This window comes from Sinocyclocheilus grahami, unplaced genomic scaffold (assembly GCF_001515645.1).
Source record: "Sinocyclocheilus grahami isolate Dianchi unplaced genomic scaffold, SAMN03320097.WGS_v1.1 scaffold1730.1, whole genome shotgun sequence".
In the NCBI taxonomy this organism is placed as follows: domain Eukaryota; kingdom Metazoa; phylum Chordata; class Actinopteri; order Cypriniformes; family Cyprinidae; genus Sinocyclocheilus; species Sinocyclocheilus grahami.
This window is the reverse complement of record NW_015506909.1, coordinates 76,351-101,358: the sequence shown is the minus strand read 5'-3', so window position 1 is coordinate 101,358 and position 25,008 is coordinate 76,351. Positions and strand designations below refer to the sequence as shown.

General features: G+C 37.3%; 2 long non-coding RNA genes across 2 annotated transcripts; both read left to right on the top strand.

Annotated features, from left to right (window-relative positions):
- The first annotated feature begins 4,732 nt into the window (after positions 1–4,732).
- LOC107572288 (uncharacterized) lies at positions 4,733–6,949 on the top strand. The gene is made up of 3 exons (XR_001607319.1): positions 4,733–4,819; positions 4,977–5,177; positions 6,213–6,949. It is a non-coding gene; the product is annotated as an uncharacterized lncRNA (long non-coding RNA).
- Positions 6,950–7,849: 900 nt separating this feature from the next.
- Positions 7,850–22,146, top strand: LOC107572289 (uncharacterized). Its single transcript, XR_001607320.1, has 3 exons — positions 7,850–7,918; positions 9,672–9,675; positions 22,128–22,146. It is a non-coding gene; the product is annotated as an uncharacterized lncRNA (long non-coding RNA).
- Positions 22,147–25,008: the final 2,862 nt, after the last annotated feature.

Here is a 25,008-nt window from a genome sequence, read left to right as displayed (position 1 = left end):
CAGTTACACTTTACTTGAAGGGGTGTGCATAAGACTGACATGATACCTTCATAATCATGACATGACACATGTCATGAATATGAAGGTTTTAATGCATGTTTATGACAACTGTCATTAAGTGTCATTCGCTCCGTTATGTAATTTTTAATGCAAATATGACATTGTTTGAGATGTCTTTGTTATGGGCTATGGTTAGGGGTAAGGGTAGGGGTGGGGTTAGGTTAGGGTTAGGTCAAATAATGTCATATTTGCATTAAAAATGACATAACTGAGCGAATGACACTTAATGACAGTTGTCATAAACATGCATACAACCTCCTTCATATTCATGACATGTGTCATGTCATGATTATGAAGGTGTCATGTCAGTCTTATGCACACCCCTTCAAGTAAAGTGTTACCAAATTTCCTTTTAAAGTCTTTTACAAAGACCTGTGAAATGTGACATTTCATAGATACCATAACTGTAAATGACATTTAGTTTTATTGGTTGTTTTATTTTAAGCAAGGTACTATGTAACATACATAACTTGAAACCTCTTGTCAAATGTGGATGTGTACAGACACATACCGGTGAACACCTCCAGACGTCTGAGCACACTCTCTCACATGCAGCACAATATGAGACTAGATTGCAGCTGTCAGGACTAATGATGTGCAAGAGCTATTATGTGGGTTTTTACATTGAGACTGGAATTATAGGCTTGAATGGATACAGATTTTAAGATGGTGCAAAATAAACAAGTTACTAACCTACATTTAAACTCTTTAAACTGAGTTAAATCTCATAGACTATATCTCATAGACCATATCCGGAAACCAACTGTTTTGTTTTTTAACTGTATGTAACCACTTAACTTCCATGCAACAGCTTAGCAGTGTCCTAATAACTACCCAGAACACCTTAGCAACCATCCTGGCATCAATACAGTAACTTTCCACATGGACATTTCAGAAGATTTACAAGTTAGACAGTAAGATTAAATGCGCAGTCACATTAGTGAGATTTTGTGGGCCTGTCTTCCAGGTGTGTAGCGATGTACAAACCACTTTTCAAACCAAAAGCTTTTTTGTTTTTTGTTGGTCAAAATCTGTCGATTTAGCGCAAATATCCTATTCAGATTACTGTATTTTGCACATGAAAATTAGCCAAAAAAGAATCAAATGTTTTCACAAAAAAACATTTGCAAAATTTCACAGCCTAAAAAAATGGGTCCATTGCCTTTTGTCAAAAGTGTAGAAATGAATGAAGCGCATTTCACAAAGAAGTTACTTTGAAACCAAGCAGCTTTCTGCTGGTCAATGCACCAAATTTGTGACACTAACTTGAACCTGTTGAAAGTTTTGTTTTTCAACTTCATGCAAAAATCCCAATCGTGTGGAATCCTATTGAATTTTGCCCATGAAAATTCGCCAAACAAGGGTGAATGTGACCGCATTTGAAGAGTAAAGGTGTGGTCACATTCGTGAAATTTGTGTGAAATTTCGTGTCCAAAAAAATGGGTCAATAGTGTAGCAATGTAGACTGTGAAGCGTAACTCATAAAGAAGTCGTTTTCAATCCAAGCAGCTTTTTTGTTGGTCAATGCACCAAATTTGCATCACAAACTTGAACCTGTTGCGAAATCTTTCACACTTACGCAAAAATCCCAATCACATGGAATCCAATTGAAATGACTGGATTTTGCCACACTTTAAATGTACCACACTTTAAAAGTAAAGGTTTGGGTACGTTTGCAAAATTTTGGTGAAATTTTGTGGACAAAAATGGGTCCCATTGTCTATTGTCAATAGTTTAGCAATGAACGAAACGCAGTTCACAAAGAAGTCATTTTCAAACCATTTTCAAACCATTTTCAAACCAAACCAAGGTGCCCAATTTGCATCACCAACTTGAACCTGTTTTGCGAAATCTTCACTCTCTTGCAAAAATCCCAATCGGGTGGAATCCTATTGAAATGACTGGATGTTGCCCATAAAAATTCAGAACAAGGGTAAAAGTGGCCAAAAGTTTCAGTCACATTTGTGAAATTTCAGTGACATTTTACTGGCAAAAAAGGGTCCATTGTCAATAGTGTACCAATATATGAAGTCAGTCGCGTGGATTCCTTCTGAAAGGTCTGGATTTCAACCGTGTCTGTGACCGTACCTTAACGGTAGGCTACTGTTAAACATGTTTATAGTGTTTGAGGAGATTATAGGTCAGTTAAAGTGGAATCCTTCTTCTGACATGACTCATGCATGATGGCATATCGTGTTTGTTATTTGTGTTTATGTTTTTTACGACAAAAATAGAGGCTGGAATTCAGGCCACCTTCCAATATTGGAAGAAAAAAAAGCAAATACTTGTGTCACTGGTTTTCTTTAAACGCATTGGTCTAGTTTAAGTTTGTTGATAAATGACCTTTTCCTTCTAGAGCGCTCTTTAGACATTTAAAGTTTGTTATCCTAGAAATGCAAACTGGACCAAGCTGAAGCACTCTTTTAGATCAGTATAAAGAATAACGAGGCAATGCAAATGTCAAGTTTATTTGCAACTACACTGTGATGTATTTATGTGATCTTCTGGACAACATACACATCTATTTCTAACAATCGCACTAATGCCTAATTCTACAGTAGGAGAGTGTAAACTCAGCAGTAAAGAGTGAGCTTCAAGTAACAGGGATGTAAATTATCTGGTTGTACTGTCTCCCCGAGGGACAGCAAGCTGGAGATGAGTGCTACACCTAAAATCTGACAGCAAAATTCCAGAGATCTTAGTCTAAAATGAAACAGTTTGGCTGCAAACCATTTTCCTTTCGTTCTTCTTTGTGTTGCTCTCTTATATGGTGTTTGCAGAATATGTAAACATGCTGTTCATAGCAATTGTTCAAATTATGAATCTAGTTTATATATATATATATACTTGTATGTTAACTTTTTTGATATATGATGTCCCTTTTTAACCATGCAGGATGTGATGTGACGTCCAAACCATAATGGATTACCTTTGATATATATATAGATATATATCTGCATTGTTTTTAAGCTTAAGTTTTTGGTTACACTTTATTTCGATAGTCCACTTTAGACATTCTACTAACTATAAGTAACTTTGTAACTACATGTCAACTACATGTCAACTAATTCTCATTAATTTGCAATTACATGTCTACTAACTCTCAGAGTAGACTGTTAAGGTAGGTTTAGGGTTAGTAGAATGTTGACAAAGAAATATATTAAGCAGACAGTCTACTAATACTCTACTAACTGCTAGTTGACATGTAGTTGCGAAGTTACTTACTGTTAATAGAATGTCTAAAGTGGACTATCGAAATAAAGTGTTACCAAGTTTTTCCACTGAAAATAGTCAAACATATGGTGATTGGTCATTGGTCATTGTGACAGTCAGTAGCAGCAGAATATGCACATTGGATTGGTCAGTGTACCAATATATGAAGTCAGTCGCGTGGATTCCTTCTGAAAGGTCTGGATTTCAACCGTGTCTGTGACCGTACCTTAACGGTAGGCTACTGTTAAACATGTTTATAGTGTTTGAGGAGATTATAGGTCAGTTAAAGTGGAATCCTTCTTCTGACATGACTCATGCATGATGGCATATCGTGTTTGTTATTTGTGTTTATGTTTTTTACGACAAAAATAGAGGCTGGAATTCAGGCCACCTTCCAATATTGGAAGAAAAAAAAGCAAATACTTGTGTCACTGGTTTTCTTTAAACGCATTGGTCTAGTTTAAGTTTGTTGATAAATGACCTTTTCCTGCTAGAGCGCTCTTTAGACATTTAAAGTTTGTTATCCTAGAAATGCAAACTGGACCAAGCTGAAGCACTCTTTTAGATCAGTATAAAGAATAATGAGGCAATGCAAATGTCAAGTTTATTTGCAACTACACTGTGATGTATTTATGTGATCTTCTGGACAACATACACATCTATTTCTAACAATCGCACTAATGCCTAATTCTACAGTAGGAGAGTGTAAACTCAGCAGTAAAGAGTGAGCTTCAAGTAACAGGGATGTAAATTATCTGGTTGTACTGTCTCCCCGAGGGACAGCAAGCTGGAGATGAGTGCTACACCTAAAATCTGACAGCAAAATTCCAGAGATCTTAGTCTAAAATGAAACAGTTTGGCTGCAAACCATTTTCCTTTCGTTCTTCTTTGTGTTGCTCTCTTATATGGTGTTTGCAGAATATGTAAACATGCTGTTCATAGCAATTGTTCAAATTATGAATCTAGTTTATATATATATATATACTTGTATGTTAACTTTTTTGATATATGATGTCCCTTTTTAACCATGCAGGATGTGATGTGACGTCCAAACCATAATGGATTACCTTTGATATATATATAGATATATATCTGCATTGTTTTTAAGCTTAAGTTTTTGGTTACACTTTATTTCGATAGTCCACTTTAGACATTCTACTAACTATAAGTAACTTTGTAACTACATGTCAACTACATGTCAACTAATTCTCATTAATTTGCAATTACATGTCTACTAACTCTCAGAGTAGACTGTTAAGGTAGGTTTAGGGTTAGTAGAATAAGTTGACAAAGAAAGATATTAAGCAGACAGTCTACTAATACTCTACTAACTGCTAGTTGACATGTAGTTGACATGTAGTTGCGAAGTTACTTACTGTTAATAGAATGTCTAAAGTGGACTATCGAAATAAAGTGTTACCAAGTTTTTCACTGAAAATAGTCAAACATATGGTGATTGGTCATTGGTCATTGTGAGAGTCAGTAGCAGCAGAATATGCACATTGGATTGGTCAAGAAGATACTGGAATATGCAAATAATTTTCAGGTAATACCTGTCGCTGTACGTGTACGATGTACATTTAAATGAAATGCAAATAGTAAACAGATTAACAAACAGTAGTTCACCAAACACACCACATCATTCATGTGAAGGTGTCATTGATTCAGTGTGTGTGAATGAGCGCTCCGCCTCCTCTCATTAGTTACAGCTGCACCAAACACACACGAGGCTGGAGTCGGTTCAACTCACTGCGGTATGGAACAAAATACCTTCATTTCATCAATGACACGAGCAGGACGACAACGTATGAACTTAATTAACATCATATTGTATCATATTATGGCAAGAGAGTAACTGAACAAACAGGAGAAGGACCTAAACTGTCTCAGAGAACGCACGAGAGGTAAAGCTGCTCGTTTACTCTCATTATTACTAAGTACAACGTCTAAAGTTGTTTGGTTAATTAGGAGTCTACCTTATGAAGCAATGCAGTTTGTTTCATGTCATGTTTTATTTATAATATAAGAGCACAATGGTGGTTTTAATTATTTGTTGATACTGTAGTTTACTGTTTATACACGCACTGTTATGACTTTGTGTGTACATATACATATATGTTGTAATGATATGATATTACTGATATTATATAGTTGATACCATCACTGTAGCACGGTTCCACCACAAATATGTAAAGAATAGTGACCTGATAACCTTATCCATAAATTTGCATGTATGGCCATCATAGGTGCCAAATACTCAAAAAATGTTCAGAAACATATTACACGCTCGTAGAAAAGGCAAACATTAATATTTAAAAACAAACATTAACCTTGACTTGAAAGCATATTACATTACTGCTGTTTAAAGCATATTAGATTACAGCTGACCTGTTGGGTGCAACACAATGATCATGTTTTGGATGTGGACACTAACATCATATTTTAAGTACCTTGAAATACCATGTAAATGTAGTCAGTACAATTGCATTAATAATATCATACGTGTACCATGGTGCCACCACAGTACTTTTTATAAGGGCATTTATTAAGTGCGTGAGGCTTTGCGTGAGGATGGATAGATACAATATGAATTATGCTAAGTTATGATGCATACAAAGCAAGCACTAAAAACAAATTAGTCCGATATGATGCTCAGAATTATTTTATGAAGGGCAATTCTGAAAAATTAGTTAATTATATTACATAGACAGCCTTGGGCTCTTCTGTCCAAACTATATATCAAATCACTTCATAGTGAGCTGCCTATCTAGATAGCATTTTTGGACATAGTACACACCTGTCATATAAAGAAACGTGTTTATTGAATGTTTTTATGGCTTTAAAAATATGTATCCATATTGACTGACAATAAAAGTGAAATGAATCAAGATAAGGGTACATCCACGTCATTGTCTTCTCTGTTTGCGTTTCTGGAAAAGGTTTCTACACTCTTCAATTGTGTTGGCTTAAAGGATGTTCGTCTTCACGCTCTGCCTGTTCTTATGGTCCTGGCTGTCATCCATTCACGGTCTGGAGTTTCGCTATCATGACAGCATGGAAATGGAGCAGTACTTGAAAGACATCAACAGGACGCTTCCTGATATCACACATCTACACAGTATCGGCCAGTCCGTTGAAGGTAAGCCAGCTGTGGTGCAGCATTACCCTGACAATATTTTCCTAGATTTATCATCCATGAGTTGAACTCTTCTCTGTCTGTATGTATTCCTAGCACACAGTGTTATACTGTTTGATGGCAGGCATATGGTGGCAGATGCATGCAACAGGTTCAAACTTATTGCCTGGCAGTCCATCAGAGAGCTTATTGTGCAACAAATATTTTTATGAGTCTACGAACAGCATCAGCAGTACAGTGAGCCAAATACAGCAGCAAGTTGAGAGAGTGCTTCTTGGGGGGGGGGGGACTGAACTAGGGGAGTTAATTTGTGTATTTATTTATGCATGCATAAAGTGGTTAGTTCTTCTGGTTATGTAATTTGATTGGCCTGGTATACAGTCCCTCAGCAATGGGACTTCTCACTGTTTATATTGTCTGTGTTTGCAAGTTAAAGACAGAATGTGAATCTGTGTATTAAGACGTGGTCACACTAGACTTGTGAGCATGTGACTTTTTTTTGTTGTTGTTGGTGTTTTATTTATTGGTTTACAAAGATAGCCGGGGTACATTAGGATAAAAAAAGTAGCAAAGTTAAAGCAAAACATTAAAATGTTTACAGTAAATAATAATTTGTAAAGATATTAACACGTTTTACAATGGGGGGGGGGGGGGGGGGGGGCTCTGAACTAGGGGAGTTAATTTGTGTATTTATTTATGCATGCATAAAGTGGTTAGTTCTTCTGGTTATGTAATTTGATTGGCCTGGTATACAGTCCCTCAGCAATGGGACTTCTCACTGTTTATATTGTCTGTGTTTGCAAGTTAAAGACAGAATGTGAATCTGTGTATTAAGACGTGGTCACACTAGACTTGTGAGCATGTGACTTTTTTTTGTTGTTGTTGGTGTTTTATTTATTGGTTTACAAAGATAGCCGGGGTACATTAGGATAAAAAAAGTAGCAATAAAGTTAAAGCAAAACATTAAAATGTTTACAGTAAATAATAATTTGTAAAGATATTAACACGTTTTACACATTTTTGGACCGACAAATGAGTTATGTCCTGCTCTGTGTCGCTTTTTTTTAATATAACATAAATTTAACATTACAAATAGACAGCTTTAAAGTTTGCATTCATTTGATGCATGTTATTGGTCATGTGATGTATCATTCTTCTACAGATCATAATGTGTTACGAATTCCTAAGTCAGAGTTCACCAAACTTTGGAACTTTTTTTCGTCTCCTGAATTTGCTTGTGTATGAATGAAAGTCAATGGCATGAAAAGTGTAGGATTTCCAGCTAATATTTCTGTACACCCGCAGAGCAGTAGGTGGTGACACTTTTTTTTTTTTTAGGTAAATCATTGAATTTGTTGAGCTTATGTGTTTGCACACTAATTCATTCAGGAGCACTGCTACAGCATGTTGCTTGGAGATGTACGTTTCATTGCACTCTGACTATTTTAGTTGATGGAACAAATATGTGCCGGCAATAGTGTGTCAAAAATGTTGCTCAATCTTAAAGGGGTCATATGATGCGATTTCAAGTTTTCCTTTCTCTTTGGAGTGTTACAAGCTGATTGTGCATAGATAAGATCCCTGAAGTTGCAAAGACTAAAGTTTTAAAACCAAAGAGATATTACTCTAATAACAGCGGTGTTCATTTCAATCCGACTTTCAAATTAAAATATTAAATAATATTCATAACATAAGCGGCGTTTCCCACAGACTTGCACTCTATTTGTGGCGGCATATATATGCAAATTCATTCTCTGCCAGCAGGAGGCGCTTGTAGAGCAGGAGAGAGAGAGGTTTCCTCAGTAACGGCTGTAATCAAATAAGCGCTGCGCTCACAAACGCCGCTCAGACATTACAGGCAAGATGAAATGAAAATGGCATCCATAATTTTCTGAAGACAGTCGGTTTCCTTTAGAAATACAGTGATATAAAAACACCCTCGCCAGGTTTCGACTTTGACACCTGCAGTGCTCATGTTTATTCAATGAAGTCAAAGCCTTTTGGAAAATCTATTTGTGGCGGTGAGTTTTGATATTGTGGCGGGCACTTTCATAGGAAACACTGAGAAGATCTAAATATTAAAAATGCTTGAACTCTTTCATTTGATCTGGGTGTCTGTCTAGTGTTTTTTTTTTTAGTTTGATGTTTCCTTATTTTGATGTCACCATGTCTCAGTGCTTTTATGAAGAGAGCGCATCTGCGCACCTTTCGGATAGCGCATCAAGAACCGGGTTGACTGGGTACTCGGTACCACCAGTACTTAAAAAAAAAATAATAATAATATCCTGGTACGTTTTCATTTTTTTTGGTACCGAAGTCTTTTGACAACACTATATATTTAATTAATTTAAGGTGTTGATTAAATGTCCAAATACTGTTTAGGGCCACTTGTAAAGCAATATTGGGAACTTCCATAGAAAATCTCATGGAGAATCTATCACGGTCTGTGAAATTCACATCAGTATCTCTCTAAACGTGTTGGACTACCTAAAAATATCTGCTCCCCTTGAAGCAATCTATGTAAAGATGTCCAAGTCAATCCCCTCAGCCCTTTCAGTTCTGCTACATGCTGATCATAGTTGGCACACAAATACTTACTGAGATTGAAGTACTGTCCAGTTTTATGTTGCAATTCCATAAGCATTTATGCATATTTAAACCACAATGCTATTGAAACTTTGAACTTTTGAAAGAGTGCATTTAGGTTGATATACTTGTTAAAAATTGTTTAATCTGTTCACATTTGAGAAAGTTGTATTTTGTTAAATTAACGATTTAGACACAACATTTGATTAGGATCTTGGCCTCTGACTGAAATTCTCGTTTCGTAGTTTCAGAGCGCCAAATACCAAACCACTTGAAATGTAGCAAAGCGGTTCATATCAGCGGCGAAATCCAGTGAGATAAAACAACTCGCATGAATAGACCTCACACTAGTTTCCCATGGTTGTACTCAGGTGCTCGGAAAGACCAGCCAGTTTTAGTCTGTTACCCCATCAAAAGGATCCAGGGTAGCTACAATGCTTTGCTTCAAAGGTCTTACTCTACGCCTATACAGTCATATTGAAAGAGCGTTTTTAAAGCAGTCTGTATTGTCTGGGGATGTTTGAAAGGATAGTTTGCTCATCCCATTTGTTATTTGAGAGGGAAATCAGTGTAGCTAAAGATTTGCTGTTTTCCACAGTCAGTCAATCTGTCAGAGTTAAACCGAGCCAGTAAATGCTGCCTGCACAGGAGCACAATGCAGCTCCTGTGTTTAGAGATTGGTATAACAAATAAAGCTGACCTTTGATTTGCATGTGGGAAACAGACAAGACAGTACTTTTAACAGTGAAATAAAGTGATTGTCAGGCATCCTTTCGACATTAAAGGTTAAGACTTTTTCTTATTTAATGTAGCTCATCCTTATCCGGTTTGATTTAGCCTTAAAACTTTACCACTTTTAAATTAAAATAAGCCAGAATGAGTACACGATACTATTTAAAGTGTGGGGTCAATACGTTTTTGAAAAGAAGTTTGTTCAACCAAGGCTGTATTTATATGCTTAAGAATACAGTCAAAACAGTAATATTAGGAAATACTTATTATAGAATTGTTAATTGTTTGCAGAAGAAAATATTAATCTTACTGAATGGTAGTGTTTGTATACACAAATGTAATTTGTTCAATATTTTTAATGTTTAAAGGAAACCAAATGACACATCTATGGTAGTCTTCCATATCTTCATTCCATGAAAATCGACCACACCCTGCAGTTCATATCCTGTTTTTTTTTTGCTCTTAATAAAGTAATTTTGTTGAGTTACTCTGGACACCTGGCTCACAACTATGGCGTTTAAGATTACACAGTGATGGAGACATTGGCTTATATTTGAAGGTGCTGCTAGTCCGTGACATTTTAACTTAATTCGGTCTGTGGATCAGGTTGCTCTTTTGGCTCAGCACAAAACCATCATTGAGTAGAACACATCCGCTGCCAAGTCTCTCTCCCAGTCTCTTCTCTCTCTCTTGTTCACCATCTGATTTAGATGCTAATATCACACTGTACGTGTTCTCTCAACCTCTGTTTCTATGAGGGTGGTCCTCCATATGCTTCAGACCAAATCTCGTTTTCTTCATCTCTAGACAAGCGGTGTGCCCCAAGGCTGACCCTTGGGACCACTTTAGTTGATTAAAATCTCAAGTAAACCTCTGCTTACCCAGTTAAAGATCAAATTCTACTAATGCAAGAAGTGCATCCAAAGCTAATCCAAGGACACTGTGGTACCATATCTTTTCATTTAGCTGATGGGGTTGCATTTCAAGAAAGCAACCCTTAATGAAGTTGTACACCTCTCCTTCATCTCTTGGAAGCCTTTGTTACTGGCTGATTGTAAAGCCCATTTCTCCAATCACTTCAGACCTCAAGGAGATTGTGTAGCCATTGTACGCTCTTGCCCCGTCAGGCTAACCCCTTGTCCTAATCCCACTGTGTCGCCTATTTAAGGCCAGGAAATAAGAGACCCGAGCTGACTAGAGGTAATCTAGGACACCAGCTGCTTAGCCTGGATGGCCGTCCTTGTTTGTTAACCACCCCGTCTCGGCCTAATCAGTGTTACAATTGCCCACTGGGGCAAGAACGGGAGGTGGGGGTGGGCTATGATTATCTCTGATGTAATATTATGTTTCATATGCTTGATTAGTTGGGCCTAATTAACTAAAGCTCTTGTATGGTGATTGTCAACCCAGACAAATGCCAGTTGTCATTTGGCAACAGTGTCGGCTTAATCAAGATTACACTGCATAAATCCTTTAATCATTCATAATTCTGCACATTTTGTCTTGTTTGATAAACAGAAGTAATTAAATTTCAGATCTGTACGGAAATGCAGAAACAAACTTTGGTAATGAAGAAAGTGAAATGGAGCAGTTCTTGTGATTTGAGCTGCTATTAAAGTCACAATGAAATGGAAGAAGCGTCAGATCTTTTCTTCCATATTGTGACAAATCGAAGTGTAATGGATTATGGAGAAAAATTTGGGGGGACCATTATTTGGGGGGTTCATGTTCAGACATGTGCCAGTATTCGGTAATGCGATATATCACGATAATGAATATGCACAGTATTGTTATCGTGGGCACTTCAAAATACAGAGAATAACTATTTATTACAAATTATTCAATTTTGAATGCATTATAAGAATACTTTTCCCATCAACTGGTCACAATGTACAACACCGCCGTATGCTGCGTCAAAGATGCATGCGCACTCTCACGTAAACATTAAATACTGAAAAATATATGTGCCTCCCATCTCGTATTTATTCCCCTTTGGGGTTCCATATTACACGTCATTTTCTTTCGGAACACAGTATTGGGACGCGGGGTATGGGGGGGGGGGGGGGGGGGGGGACGCGGGTGCCGCGCCCAAACAGCACGGCCTTTTCACAGGAACATTACTGAACCCTCTCGCCGCCCTTCCATAGCAACTTACACACGGGTCAAAGGGAAAACAGACCCCCCCCACCCCCGTATGCGAAGAAAGAGGGACGGTATGGAACGAGACGGTCTAGACATATGTGTACTTGAACTTGACTTCCCCGACTGTTCGTTTCACCTGTCGTAAAATCAATCACCCTTCAGAAGTGGGTGAAATTAGAAATTAGACAGCTCAGGTGAATAGGGTAACATTTTTAACTACTAGATATCACCATTCTTCCCCAGTTACTTAATAACAGTACGGTAAGACATCAAATTTTGTATTACAATTTTACTGAAATGTATAAATACGGAGATGAGGCGGTATGTAATTAAAAATGCATAGAAATCTATGGAAACCTGTTCAATCATGGGATACAAAAACAAAAAAAGTAACTGTGACTTTTTTATCTCACAATTCAGACTTATTTTTCTTGCAATTCTGAGGGGAAAAAAGTGAGATTTGTGAGTTTCCATCTCACAATTCTGGCTTTATAACAAATGTTTATAATTCTGAGAAGAAAAAAAGAAGAATTGCGAGGAAAAAAAAAGTTAAAATTCCAAGAAAAACATCTAAATTGTGAAATAAAAAAAGTCGCAATTACCTCTATTATTTTTTATGTTTTTGTCCCCTGGTGGAAACGGGTTTTATAGAAATCTGAACACAGGTTCAAAATTCTTGTTTCATTTTGCTGACATGTTAGGGTTAAAGGTTTTTACAAAAGCTCCATATATTACTCCATGATTCAGAAAATGTCAACTGTCAGCAGCCAGAAATAAAATGCTATATAAATCAGGCGAATGATATATGAACAAACCACTATGTAAAAACCTTCAGAATATAGATATGAATAAAACAGTAAAGTTTGGTTTATGTAAGTGCTACTGGACATTTCTGGCATATAGATAAAGTGAAATAAAATAAACACTTGTTTTTTTCCCCCCACACTATTCAGAAAGATGACATTTCATGGAAGCAAAAGAGCCCAAAATTCACCAGTCATCATGTTGATTGTATGTCTTGCCTTAAAAAATGAAAATTGTGTTATCTTTCACTCGCCCTCATGTTGTCTACAAAATAAGACATTCTAAAAAAGATCTCAAACTTGTGCCAAAGTCCATTTGACTTTCATTATGTAGACAAAAACAGACTTTCTTTTGTGTTCCACAGAGGGAAAAACTAATTCATACAGGTTTGGAATGACATGAGGGTGAGTAAATGATGACAGGATTTCGATTTTTGGGGGGGGGGGGGGGGGGGGTGGGGGGGGGGGGGGGGTGCAGGGGTATCGCGATGCCGGCTCAACATCATGATGTCTATCAGTCATGGACGATGGCATCGTCTATCGGCCCAACCCTAATATATATATATCAACTTACCCCACATCATTTGGCTCACTTTTCCCAATAGCTGGCATTTTGGAAAAAGAGAGCTAGCTTACCAATTCAGGCTAATATTTAGCGAAATGATTTGTACGGTTTTGTATGTTTCTAAATCACCTATATGCATCACAAATATTTGTAGACCTGGATAAATTTGCTTTGATGTAACCGCCATTACATAAATTATGCTAAAATGTTACTTTGACAAGCCAAAAACAGTTTTTAAAATAAATGGGTGCCTTCCACTCCTCTCACGTGTCTCTCCTTTTCACAGTCTTGCAGAAATTGTGTGAATACATGGTCACATGACAGTAAAGGTGTACAGTTGGCCAGATACAGGGGGTGGGTCAACTTACCCCACTCTCCCCTATGTTTGAACAGAAAAGTTAATCCAGTAATTTTACAGGAATTTAATGTATACAAAAGTAGCTAATCTGTTGGACAACCTGACACTTTAGGAGTCTGTGTCAGTGTCAACGAGACTAAAGAAACTATTGTGTACTTGGAGAGAGGCCCCTGTTGTGAGACTGAAAGGCTTCAAGTATCTCCAGGTCCACACCTTAGAGAACTTTACATGGACCACACACACCACAGCTTACTTAGGGAGGCACAATAGTAGTACCCCTACCTTTTAGCGCCTGATGTTCAGGATGGCCCACGATGATCTTTGTAAAGGTACACCATGGAAAGCATTCTCCCAGGTAGACCAACTGCAAGTTCCACATTGAAAAGTGTTAGAGTATTGCGGGTGCTTATCAGACCATTTAAGTTTATATTTTATATTCATATTTTAAGATTAATGTTGAAAAGCTACATTAAATCGTAGTAATATTTGGATCAAATTCACCCTTGGAAAAAAATTCAAAATAAGACAAACGGTTATCGGTCATGGTTTGGAAGACTTAATTTCCCTTTTTAAGCCCATCTTGATTTATTGTCCACGGTAACAATATGGAAAAGACCACAAATACTGTACTCTTGTGATCAACTCTCCCAGTTTAATGAACACATCCCATAAATAATTCACTGGAATGTGATAAAGCTGTCATTTCCCCAAATCTTCGTTCAGTCTCTTTTCTGGTTTGTTTTCACGGGTGATTTTTAGAATGTTATTTAAAGGGGTCATGAACTGAGAAATCAAAATTCCTTGATCTTTTGATAGTCATTGTGCTATAAAAACATCCTGTAAGTTTCAGAACTGAAAACTTTCTCGTTAGTCTAAAATTTGCCAATATGACAGGTTGTGGAAATGTGCCACTTTATGAAATGATAGTGTGGATAAACACCACCTCCGCAGAAGATCAATGCCTGCTTCTGCATCGCTGCCTGTTTAGCCCCGCCCACCCATTAGCGCACATGGTAGGTAAATGACAATAGCGGCAAACGCAGGCCTACGCAGAAACCAAATGATGAACTTTATTTTTAATGAAGTGCCAGACCATATCAGTAAGAACTTACTCCTTTGTTTACTTTGTTGTACCGCAGATTCGTTTACAAACAAGGCACGATTTGACGCAGGATTTTCAGAAACTAGTTAAACTGTAAGATGATGCTGTGCCGACTATATTGGATCTGACAGTAATGTCACAACACACAAGTGTGAGTAACTTACTGTGAGTAAGTTTTATTACGTGATCACTATTGCTTTGTCTATTATTACAGATTGTTTTATGTGTACTGAGTAATTATCCTTTTTTAACCCTATTATTACAGATTGTTTTATGTGTACTGAGTAATTATCCTTTTTTAACCTAAATCACAGCAGCGTCCATCTATGAAGGGCGTAGGCTGTCAAACATACACAACTGTTAGCCAATCATAGCAGTGAGCATTTACTTCCGAGATTACAATCTGCCACGCCTATTTAAACAGAGTGTTCCGATGTAGGTGGTCAAAACGGGACAGAAAATAGCCTATTACTTCTAAATTATGATTTTTTTTTGATGTACAAATCTTGATAACATTGTAATTGGACCCCTTTAAACGTTATATTTGAGCTCAACCAATGGTGTAATTTTTGGGCAAAACGCTCCGATTATCTGACCAACAGCTGACTGAAGGTGGCAGTAATCGGCTGAAATAAATGTTTTTTAAATTTGGGAAACAATCGTTGGTGTGGCTTTCTAAGGCAAGTGCTTCTGGGCTGTTTGGCCAGTGAGCAACCAGTCAGAATGCTTTAAAAACATGGCAAGGCCACTTACATGCTTACATGCTAAAGGCACATCTTAGAAACCCCATAACAGCACCCTGGCAACCAATTTCATAGTCATTGTGCTTTCTCTTAAAAAGTAAAAGTCGAAATAACATGCTTCACCTTCAGACGCTTTCATGTGCATCACCGGTAGCTACTGTACATTTCTCTAATGGCTTTTTAAATTTGGTCCGTCAAAGCATCACTTGTCTGACGGCAGCTGCGGCTCCATGGTGTCCTCTAATTAGACAACATCCTGTCTGGATGTTTAAAGAGGACCACTGTTCAAATCACGCAAATGCAAGGAAGCCATATGAACATCCAGGATGGGAGGTGCATTTCAAATAAACATGTAAACATTACTCAAATTAGTCACACAAACATTGCCCATCAGCATCCATGAGTCATCTCACGGTGAGGTGTGCCAGACCTTTGGTACACCACTAAAGTTCTCCTAAGATGGTCTCTTAATGACCCCATAAGACAGAACATGATCCTATTGTGTAAACCCGAATGGCAAAAAGTCTCTTTAAGCATTTAGCTGAAGCGAGCTTACAGATGGTAAACACAGAGCTAGTATGGATTACTGAGTGATGAAAGTGTTCAAGAGATCGGAATTATGCATTACTTCAATGCAGTACTGAGAATAAAAGTAAATAATTACATTACTTTGGGCCTCATTTATGAAATGCAAACCAAACAAACGAATATGTTGGAAACATTTGTGCGTCTTTAATTAATTGCAATAATTGCTTTGTATTCCTGTAGCTCAAACATTAGCAACACCAAGGTTGTGTGTTTGATTATCAGTTTGATTTTACCAAAAAATGTTTCCTTAATCCACTTTAAGTCACTTTGGATAAAAGCATCTGCTGAATGTATAAAGGCAAATGGTTTTATGAAGGATTTGGACAATTTATTCTGCTTGTGTTTCATGATTGGCTACTGGGCGGTTGCACACTGTGTTTTAGGTGTGTTCTTGGGGGTCGCTAGGGCATTGTTCTGCCGTTTCTAGGGTGTGTTGGTTGATTGTAACTGACACTAGCCAATGAGCCTTAAGGCTTTGTCTGAAATCTTCTTAAAGGGGTCATATGATGTTTGCAACTTTACAGATCTTCTTTATGCACCAAGAGCTTGTAACACTCCAAAGAGAAAGGAAAAATTTCAATAGCATCATATGACCACTTTTAATATAGTGAACTATTTGAAGGGACAGTCTTTTTTTTTCTGGTGGTGTACCAAAAATATGTGGATTTTGAGTGCTCTCGTTCAATACCATAATGTACTGCATTTCTGAGTGTACAAACTATGAACATTCAACAGCTCCAATACCTATTCTTTGCGTGAACATTTGGGCGGCGTTATGTAAATCTTCCCACACAGTGGCGTAGACATGTGGGGCGTATTTAAACATTTCGGAGGGCATGGACAAGTCTTAACTTTTATAAAGAATATCTTTGGATTTGAGACTTTAGTCTTTGCAACTTTACAGATCTTCTTTATGCACCAAGAGCTTGTAACACTCCAAAGAGAAAGGAAAAATTTAAATAGCATCATATGACCACTTTAATATAGTGAACTATTTGAAGGGACAGTCTTTTTTTTTTTCTGGTGGTGTACGAAAAAAAATGTGGATTTTGAGTGCACTCGTTCAATACCATAATGCACTGCATTTCTGAGTGTACAAACTATGAACATTCAACAGCTCCAATACCTATAATAATGTTCTAATAATAATTGTAGTAGTAGGAGCAGTAGTAGTACTATCATTAAGTAATATATTTCTGTCACAGTTTCTTCAAGTTAAACCAAACTTTTTTGATGGGTTGCTGCAAGACCTTGAAGTTTTTGTTTGTATATGAGATGTTAGTTTTTCTCAAAAGAAACCGTAAAATACTCATGAAGTGACTCGACACATCTGAAAACACCGCGAGTGTCACACGCGCTTCAGTATGTGTGTAGTAAACGAAACCGCCATTCATTCACATGAGAAATGCTGAACATGCAGGTTTCATATTTAAATAGTATTTTGTGGCTTAATATTCACAGACACTAGTCTATATAGTTTCAATTTAAGTGTACTGATCTACTTTTGATTTATCCATCTAAAATTATTTACTGTATTCCGCTATTCCTTCCACGTTTTCTGCATCGCGGAAATCACAGGGCCCTATTTAATGTAAGTCTAATGGATTTTTCAATCTTTCTGTCCACCCAGTGAAAATCATAAATGCATTTGCTTAGTAAAATACAGTTTCTCAAAAAGCCACACCATTAAAGTTTTCATTTATGTCTTTAGTAGGGGTGTAACGATTCACTCGTTTTCTCGATGCATCGATTACAAACCCTGACGATGCAATGCATCGATCTTGAAACATGATTTTTGAATCGTGAATCGCCGATTTTGGACAGTAATCGATTTAAAACGCTAAGAATCAAATGAATCGCGATTTGCTATAGCGATTCAATGCGTTCCGAATATATACACATTAAATTACTACAAGCACGAATTAATGGAGACCTTGAAACAGTGTTCGTGTCCTCTCATCTCTCCTTCACGCGCTGCACTATTTACCGCCTGTGACCGTCACAAGATTGCGCTCGCGCTCCGTTCGTCTCACTGACACATTTTTTGAGCAGCTGATGTGTGATCTCTTAGTTCTCATGGCCAGTAATGCTAAAGTGAAGTAGTTTTATTTTTCTGTAGTTTTTCAATGGCTCTCGGTCATACCGACTACATTACCTAAGCAATTCGAAGGCTGCACATTTATTGCATGGACAGAGCAAAAATGTAAGTGTCTAAAGCATACGCACACAGTTCCATTGAATGATGTTTTAACAATGTCGTTGAACCGAATGTACGAAGGAAACTGTTAAAATAACCACAGCTTTAACAACAACCTTGAAATAGGAGCGCGAGGTTGATCTGATAATCAGATGCATGAAAGTAGTGTTTGTTGCTAGCAAACAGACATTGGGCACGTTTTCTTTCATAATCATCATTCGCCGATGGAGAGGAAAAGTTAAATACTATAGCATTTTATTTGATGAAAATGAGTTAAGTTTTTGCACTGAAAGAGAAGTGATCTCGCGCTCATAGAATTAGACGTGCCAGGCTATATCTGCAGCTGTATAAAAAGCAGAATGAACTGAAACGTTAAGACAAACACAATATATAAATAATTTATGAATGATGCAGTGCTAATTGGCATATCATTTATTACAGTACAGAAACTATAAAGTATATTTTCTGCCTTATGTGCAGAACATTTTAGTAATTGTTTGTTATATATAAAACAATCATAAAAATTGCGTTTAGGAAAAAAATATAGATAAATGATTGATTATTGTCCAGAAGTGTATTTGCTTTCTTAAAGAATACATACATAATTATTGTATTTGACATTTGTCACTTTTGAAATGATGGCTACAAATGGTGTGACAAAATGTTAGCCTAAACATGATACTTTTAAAGCTCTTTTTTTATTTTTTTTTTTGTAAATCTTGGCTTACATACATTTCTTCATATGCCATGTCATACCATAGCATCAGTAAACTAGCATTTAACAATGGACAAAAGTGTTTGTTTGTTTTTTTTCTCTAACCTATGGTTCTGTAACCATAAAGGCTGCTGTGTAATTGACCCCCTGATTAAGCATTTAAAGAATTTAGGGGGGAAGTATTTAAATAATCCCTTGAATGCACTTAAAGAATGCAGAATCGCGAATTGAATCGTTCTGAATTTGCAAAAAATCATTCTTGAGTCGATTCGCTGTCTACCCTATAATTTAATATCAAGTATAGAGCTATAGTAATAGTGATGCTTGCAATTAGTGCAAAATGCTTACTTGTGGTGGTATCTTGGGTATTATCATGTAAATTCTGCATTATTTTGCATCAAAAAGACTGATTGCATTATGTAACCAGAGGCATGCACAGAAAGTTGAAGTCCAGTGAATGTGTAACACAGGGTCAGATGGCCTTCGGCCATAGAGTCAGTACGGTGTGACCGACTTGTCTTTTTCCAGCTCTGGTTTTACTTCTATCTTAAATTATTCCTCTGCACGCTGCTCCGGCCAGACCAGACCCGGCCCACCGGCTGCACGAAAGCACGATTGTGAATATACAGACCGCTGTATTGTCTGAGTCCGACTGGAGTTTTTCAACAGTGGCTCTCTTTTTTTTTTCTGCTCTCTCTCTCACTCTTGATGTTTTCCCTCACAATAGATGGGCACCATGTAAATTGTATGTTAAACAAAAACCAAACCACATCAATAAAGTTTCAGCCACTTCAAAGAACTTCATAAGAGAAATGAAATGACACATCAACATATAACCTCTAAATAAAGCAATTTGCAGTAATGTAAACTATAAAATGACAAGTACAATATTTAAGAACTTCTAAGATGTGTCAATGAGACGTGAAACCATATCTGCTTCCCCAGAAGAGTATAATTGCTGCTGAAACAGATGTTTGTTCTGAGACGAGTCAGTGAGTGAGTGCTGATGGAGACCGGAAGAGCTAGAGGACTCAATATATCGTCATCAGTGGACATTTTAAGCTCTTCGTTTACAGAATTTGCTTGGAGGTCTTATGGAGCAAGCGTTTCTTTCGTATGGACTTGAAATCCAAATCAACCGATGAAGGAACAGGAAAAACTGAAAAGAAGACCGTTAAATCACAGTATCCCACAAAGTCCTGAAATAAAACCATTAAAAAGATGAAGATTGCCGTGTCAGTGGAAATGTGTTAGCAGATATAGTTGATGGAAGTCTAATCAGTGAAAAGTTCAAACACTCGAACAAAATGAAAGCGTTTAAAAAGAGAAAATATAGGAATGTAATTAGAATGATATAAATTAGAAATATATTATATAATTGTAATTAGAATATATACAATTAGTTTTGTTTAAATGTATATTTTTTTATACTTACTGAACTAATTAATTTATTATATGGATTGGTATGTTTTTTTCTTTGTCTGTTTGAATGATTGAGATTGTTTCTGCTCTCTTCTAAAGGTGTTATCACACTGATGAGCTGATGTTTGCTGTGGTCTGTTACTCTGTTTCAGCTGTCACAGATAACAGTAATCATACACGCTGTTAGACGCAGTGTGCAACACTGCAGGACAGAAAGTTTAACCCATAACTCTACTGGTTTGTACTTGTGCTTCATAATCACAGGTCTCACGGTGTCGCAGTGTGTGTGAGTGACGTGCACTTTAACCTCAGAGTCTCTCTAAGATATAGTTTCCATGAAAAAGGATTGTCCTCGGGACAAATAGAGGCAGTCATTTCTCAGAAAGAGTACACAGACATGCACACCAGACCGATACTATCTGTAGTCTCAATGCTTGCCATGTTGTCTTACAGTATATGAGATCCTCGGGCTTCAGGTTCTGCGAGTAGTTTTTGGTATAGCTGCTCTGCAAGATGTGAATAGCAGTGCAAACACTCCACACCACATCAAAGCGCCCCTGATGGCCTGTGACGTCCAGAAGAGACCACAATGATGTAGCATGAATGATCCATTGAGTGATGTCTTCCTAGGAAAGGAACCGTTCATTTCCTGCTGAAGATACTGACATGTCTTTTAAGCATGGCAAATACTAATGTGATTTAGTAAGTTTATTAGGCAAGAAAGATGTTTGTTGTAGTGAATCATTTTGACTGCCATGTCCTAAACTTAAATCTTAATTTGAGGTGTCTTAAGTAGCTTCAACCTTGATTGATAAGGCATTTAGACAGTCAGTTACTTGATTTTCATGTTGTTGGGCATTCTGGGTAACCTGTCCCACAACGGAATCTCAGTGGTCTGTAAGGAGCACCCATTGGTCCAGTGGCGGAGTTCAATGGCATAGGCAAAGGTAAAATGTATGCAGGTCTTTTACTTGCGCTTCTGCAAAGCTCCCTTAATTTATCAAGATTTAGTGTCAATTTGACTCAAACTTTGTGTTTAATCTTACTCCAATTTCAAGTGTCCAATTTCAAAATCCTTGTTTGAAACATCATAATTGTAATTTGAGTTATTTTGTGGTCACGTAGATATTTTTCCCCCTATCGGTGTCAAACAATTACTTGTAAGTTTGGATGGCCTGAAATTTGATGTCATTTTTTAAGGGGGTCTGAATACTTTCCGTACCCACTGTATATATAATTATTATTATTATTATTATTTAAAAAAAATATTTATTACTATTTTTGTGTTTTTCTTTTTTTAATGAACATGGATGTTATCATACTGCTTTTTTTCAGTTGCTTATTAAAAACAAACCACTAAAGGCATTACAGTAAGTTTACCATGCTTACCATGTTACCATGGTTTGTTTTTGAATGTATTTGTTTCTCTGTGTTCAGGCTGTTGGCCGTGTGTTACTGCTTCAGTTGATCGATTATCTGACCAGCCGTTACCTGAGTGATCCGCTGGTGACACGTTTGTTGAACAGCAGTCGTGTGCACATCCTGCCATCCATGAACCCGGACGGCTTTGAGTCATCTGCCCGGGAATGCATGTATACAAAAGGCCGGTAAGTGTGAGAACGATGCCAAAGCTATATGAACAACGGCTAGCATGCCCAACGTTTAACATAGGCATATGGTTGAAAATCTGGACATAAGTAACAATCACTGAGCCATCAACATTTTGTCCTTAATTTTTGTACTTATTGCGTACATACAGGGATAGTTCACCCAATAATGAAAATGATTTTCATGGTTTTCCATTCTCTGTGCAACACAAAAAGACAAATGTTGACACGTACTGGCTACTACCTGTTTCTAGTCTCAGGCCTACTAGGGACAATGTGGCGTACAGTTTCATTCGGAGTGGATTGGGTAGAGTTTAAAGTTAAGTTTGTACATTTGAATAAAAGGAGAATCCGTTTTTCCACAATCCTAAACAAAATCATTTGTTCTTTCAAAAGCTGCATTTATTTTGCTGCAAGGAATTCAGAACGGTTTATTTCCAAGTTGTCAGAGCCTGTAATGGTCTGCCCAGAGAAATCATGCCTCAGATGAGACGTTTAGAGAGACGGCACACTTTTCCAACAAATCATCCAAAACCTTGGCGATAAGCAGGATACAAAAGCCGAAAAACGCATGTCTTATCTGGCATGAGGGATCTTACTCACACATGCAGACGCGCAAAGATAAACCTCCATTATAGCAAACAGACCGAAACTCAAACTGTGTGACCCACAGACTCCCAAACAGTGGTACATAGTTTTCCAGGAGGAAAGAGGTGTCATAAGCCCTGAAGCAATGGAAAATATCTTCCTTGGTCTGTCGCCACAACCTGCTGATAAACAAAAATGTACCCATGTGGGAAAAAATGGTGAAATCTGCAATCAGAAGATATGAAATCCCCTATCTGGATCACTGAATTTTGTTCATCCCCGTGGATGTAACAATGCGGCTTTTGACCAGACTGTGTCATGTTGTCCTTTTTTGTTCAGAGAAACTAGATGTAGATGGGTTGTATGGAGGCAAGGCGTGGACGTTCCCATTGAGTGATCTCAATCTGTAATCACTCTGTATGGTTAGAAATAAAGCAAACTTAACCCTTGAATGCATGAATGTTTTGCTAATTATATTACGTAACAGGGTTTTAGTGACCTGGAATCTACACAACAGTATACTGTTGTGAAATTTAAATTTAAATTTAATAAATGAAAGCGCATTTTGCTGGAAGGACTAGGAAGGGTGTTTTGATCAACTGCTTTACCGCCGTCGTCATAAATTGAGCATCAAACGTTTTCCTTTTTAATCATCTTCAAAATTTTGTTTGCCGACAGCTTCGCCATCAGATCCACCATTAAATGACACCGATATTTGATTATGAACTTGCTCTTCAGTAAATCGCTGAGCCATGTCAAGATTTGCTGATGAATCGTCTTGTTTTATGTCTACAGTCATACATTTTTACGCATTATGTCGCCAACTTGAGAAATAAGCACACTTATTGAGATGTCAGATATTCCACATTGTTGCATGGGAAAAAATGGATGGGTGACATGCTGGGTCACTAAAGACCCGGGGTGTGCATTTAAGGGTTAATTAGCTGAACTCAAACACTGCAGACAAATAGAGAGTAATGGTTACATGTCGTTCAAGTGTATTTGCTTTTAGCTACTCACAGGTGTTTTGCTTTGCTCTAAAGAGAGAACAGGGTAGATATCAGCTGTTCTTAACTGTATGTTTTATTTTGTTATACTTTCTGATGTTTCTAAATGAGTAACTGGAGCCACACATACTCTGGGATATTGGTTTATTTTGATTCGGAGTGACTGTCCGGGACATCAAAAAGTTAGTAATTGTAGTTACTTGTGGATCATCTATCCCTAAAATGTGTATATTAGTACCTTGAAGTAGTTTGCTGGACTCATATATATATATATAAGGTTTTTTTTTCAGCAAGCCTTGTTTAGTTGCAATGTCGGTAAGTATATATAAATTAACAAATTGTGTTCTTAGTGTTTTCTGCACCAAGGTTATTTGTCACGAAATTCACCATAATTGTGCATCATCCAGCAGAGTTTTGCTGACAAATAACCTTGGACTTTTGACAGCTGTGGGGATTTTTATTGTTTTGGTAAACTATAGATCAGACTTCTGCATTTTTGCATTCCCGCCCACATACAGTTGGGTTGACACGGGTAGATAGGCAAGTTTTATTCAATTCATCTTGCCAGTTTTAAATTACCCCTTGAAACTTTTGCATTTACCACATTACCACACCAACGAAAAGCTGTTCTGCCCTTAAAAGTACTTTTTTTTTTTTTTTTTTTTTTTACTATTACAAGAATGTTTCAATTCATTACTTGTATCACACAAATAAACGCATAAATAAATGAATTATACGCATAAATAAATTAAATATACGCATAAATATTGTTTCAAAGCAACTATATTGCATTACAATATCACTTGATTCTGTTTTTAAACACCTGTCGGAAATCCTAGGTGATTGAGTCGTATCAAATTTGGTAAATGTTACATTGTTGTTATATACCGATCTGTGAGCCAGGCTGTTAGTGAAGTGATCAAATTGAGCTCGACATTATACAAAAGAGCAGTCACACAGAGTGAAGTCCAGTTAGAAAAACTGCCAACTAGCAGCACAGCGACTTGGCAACCTGCCACAATTAAACCTCTGTAAGTGTGAATGCACATTTAAAAGGTAGCTGTCTTTATAGGCAGTTGACAGTGAGGCAACCCACTAGGTTTTGCAACTGAGGCCGTGTGAGACGAGTTCAGTCATATGCCTAACTCAGTAAGCCCCAGAACTTTGGAGACACACCAGACTTCATCTAATACCATTGAAGCCACATCCTTGAAAACAAACCATGAGCATGCAGCATGAGACCACATAAGCGCTCCTGCTCAGATGGGGCACAATTGGAAACAGATCTAATCTGGATTTGATGATATGGTGGGCAAGCTCAGAGAGAAGGAGATTGAGTAAGAGTGAAAGCGAGTGAGCATGCAACAACAGCAGCCACGCAGCTGTGCACATTGACGATGATGACGATGGTATTTTTACGTGCTGCGGTTCGCTCTTATTGCCG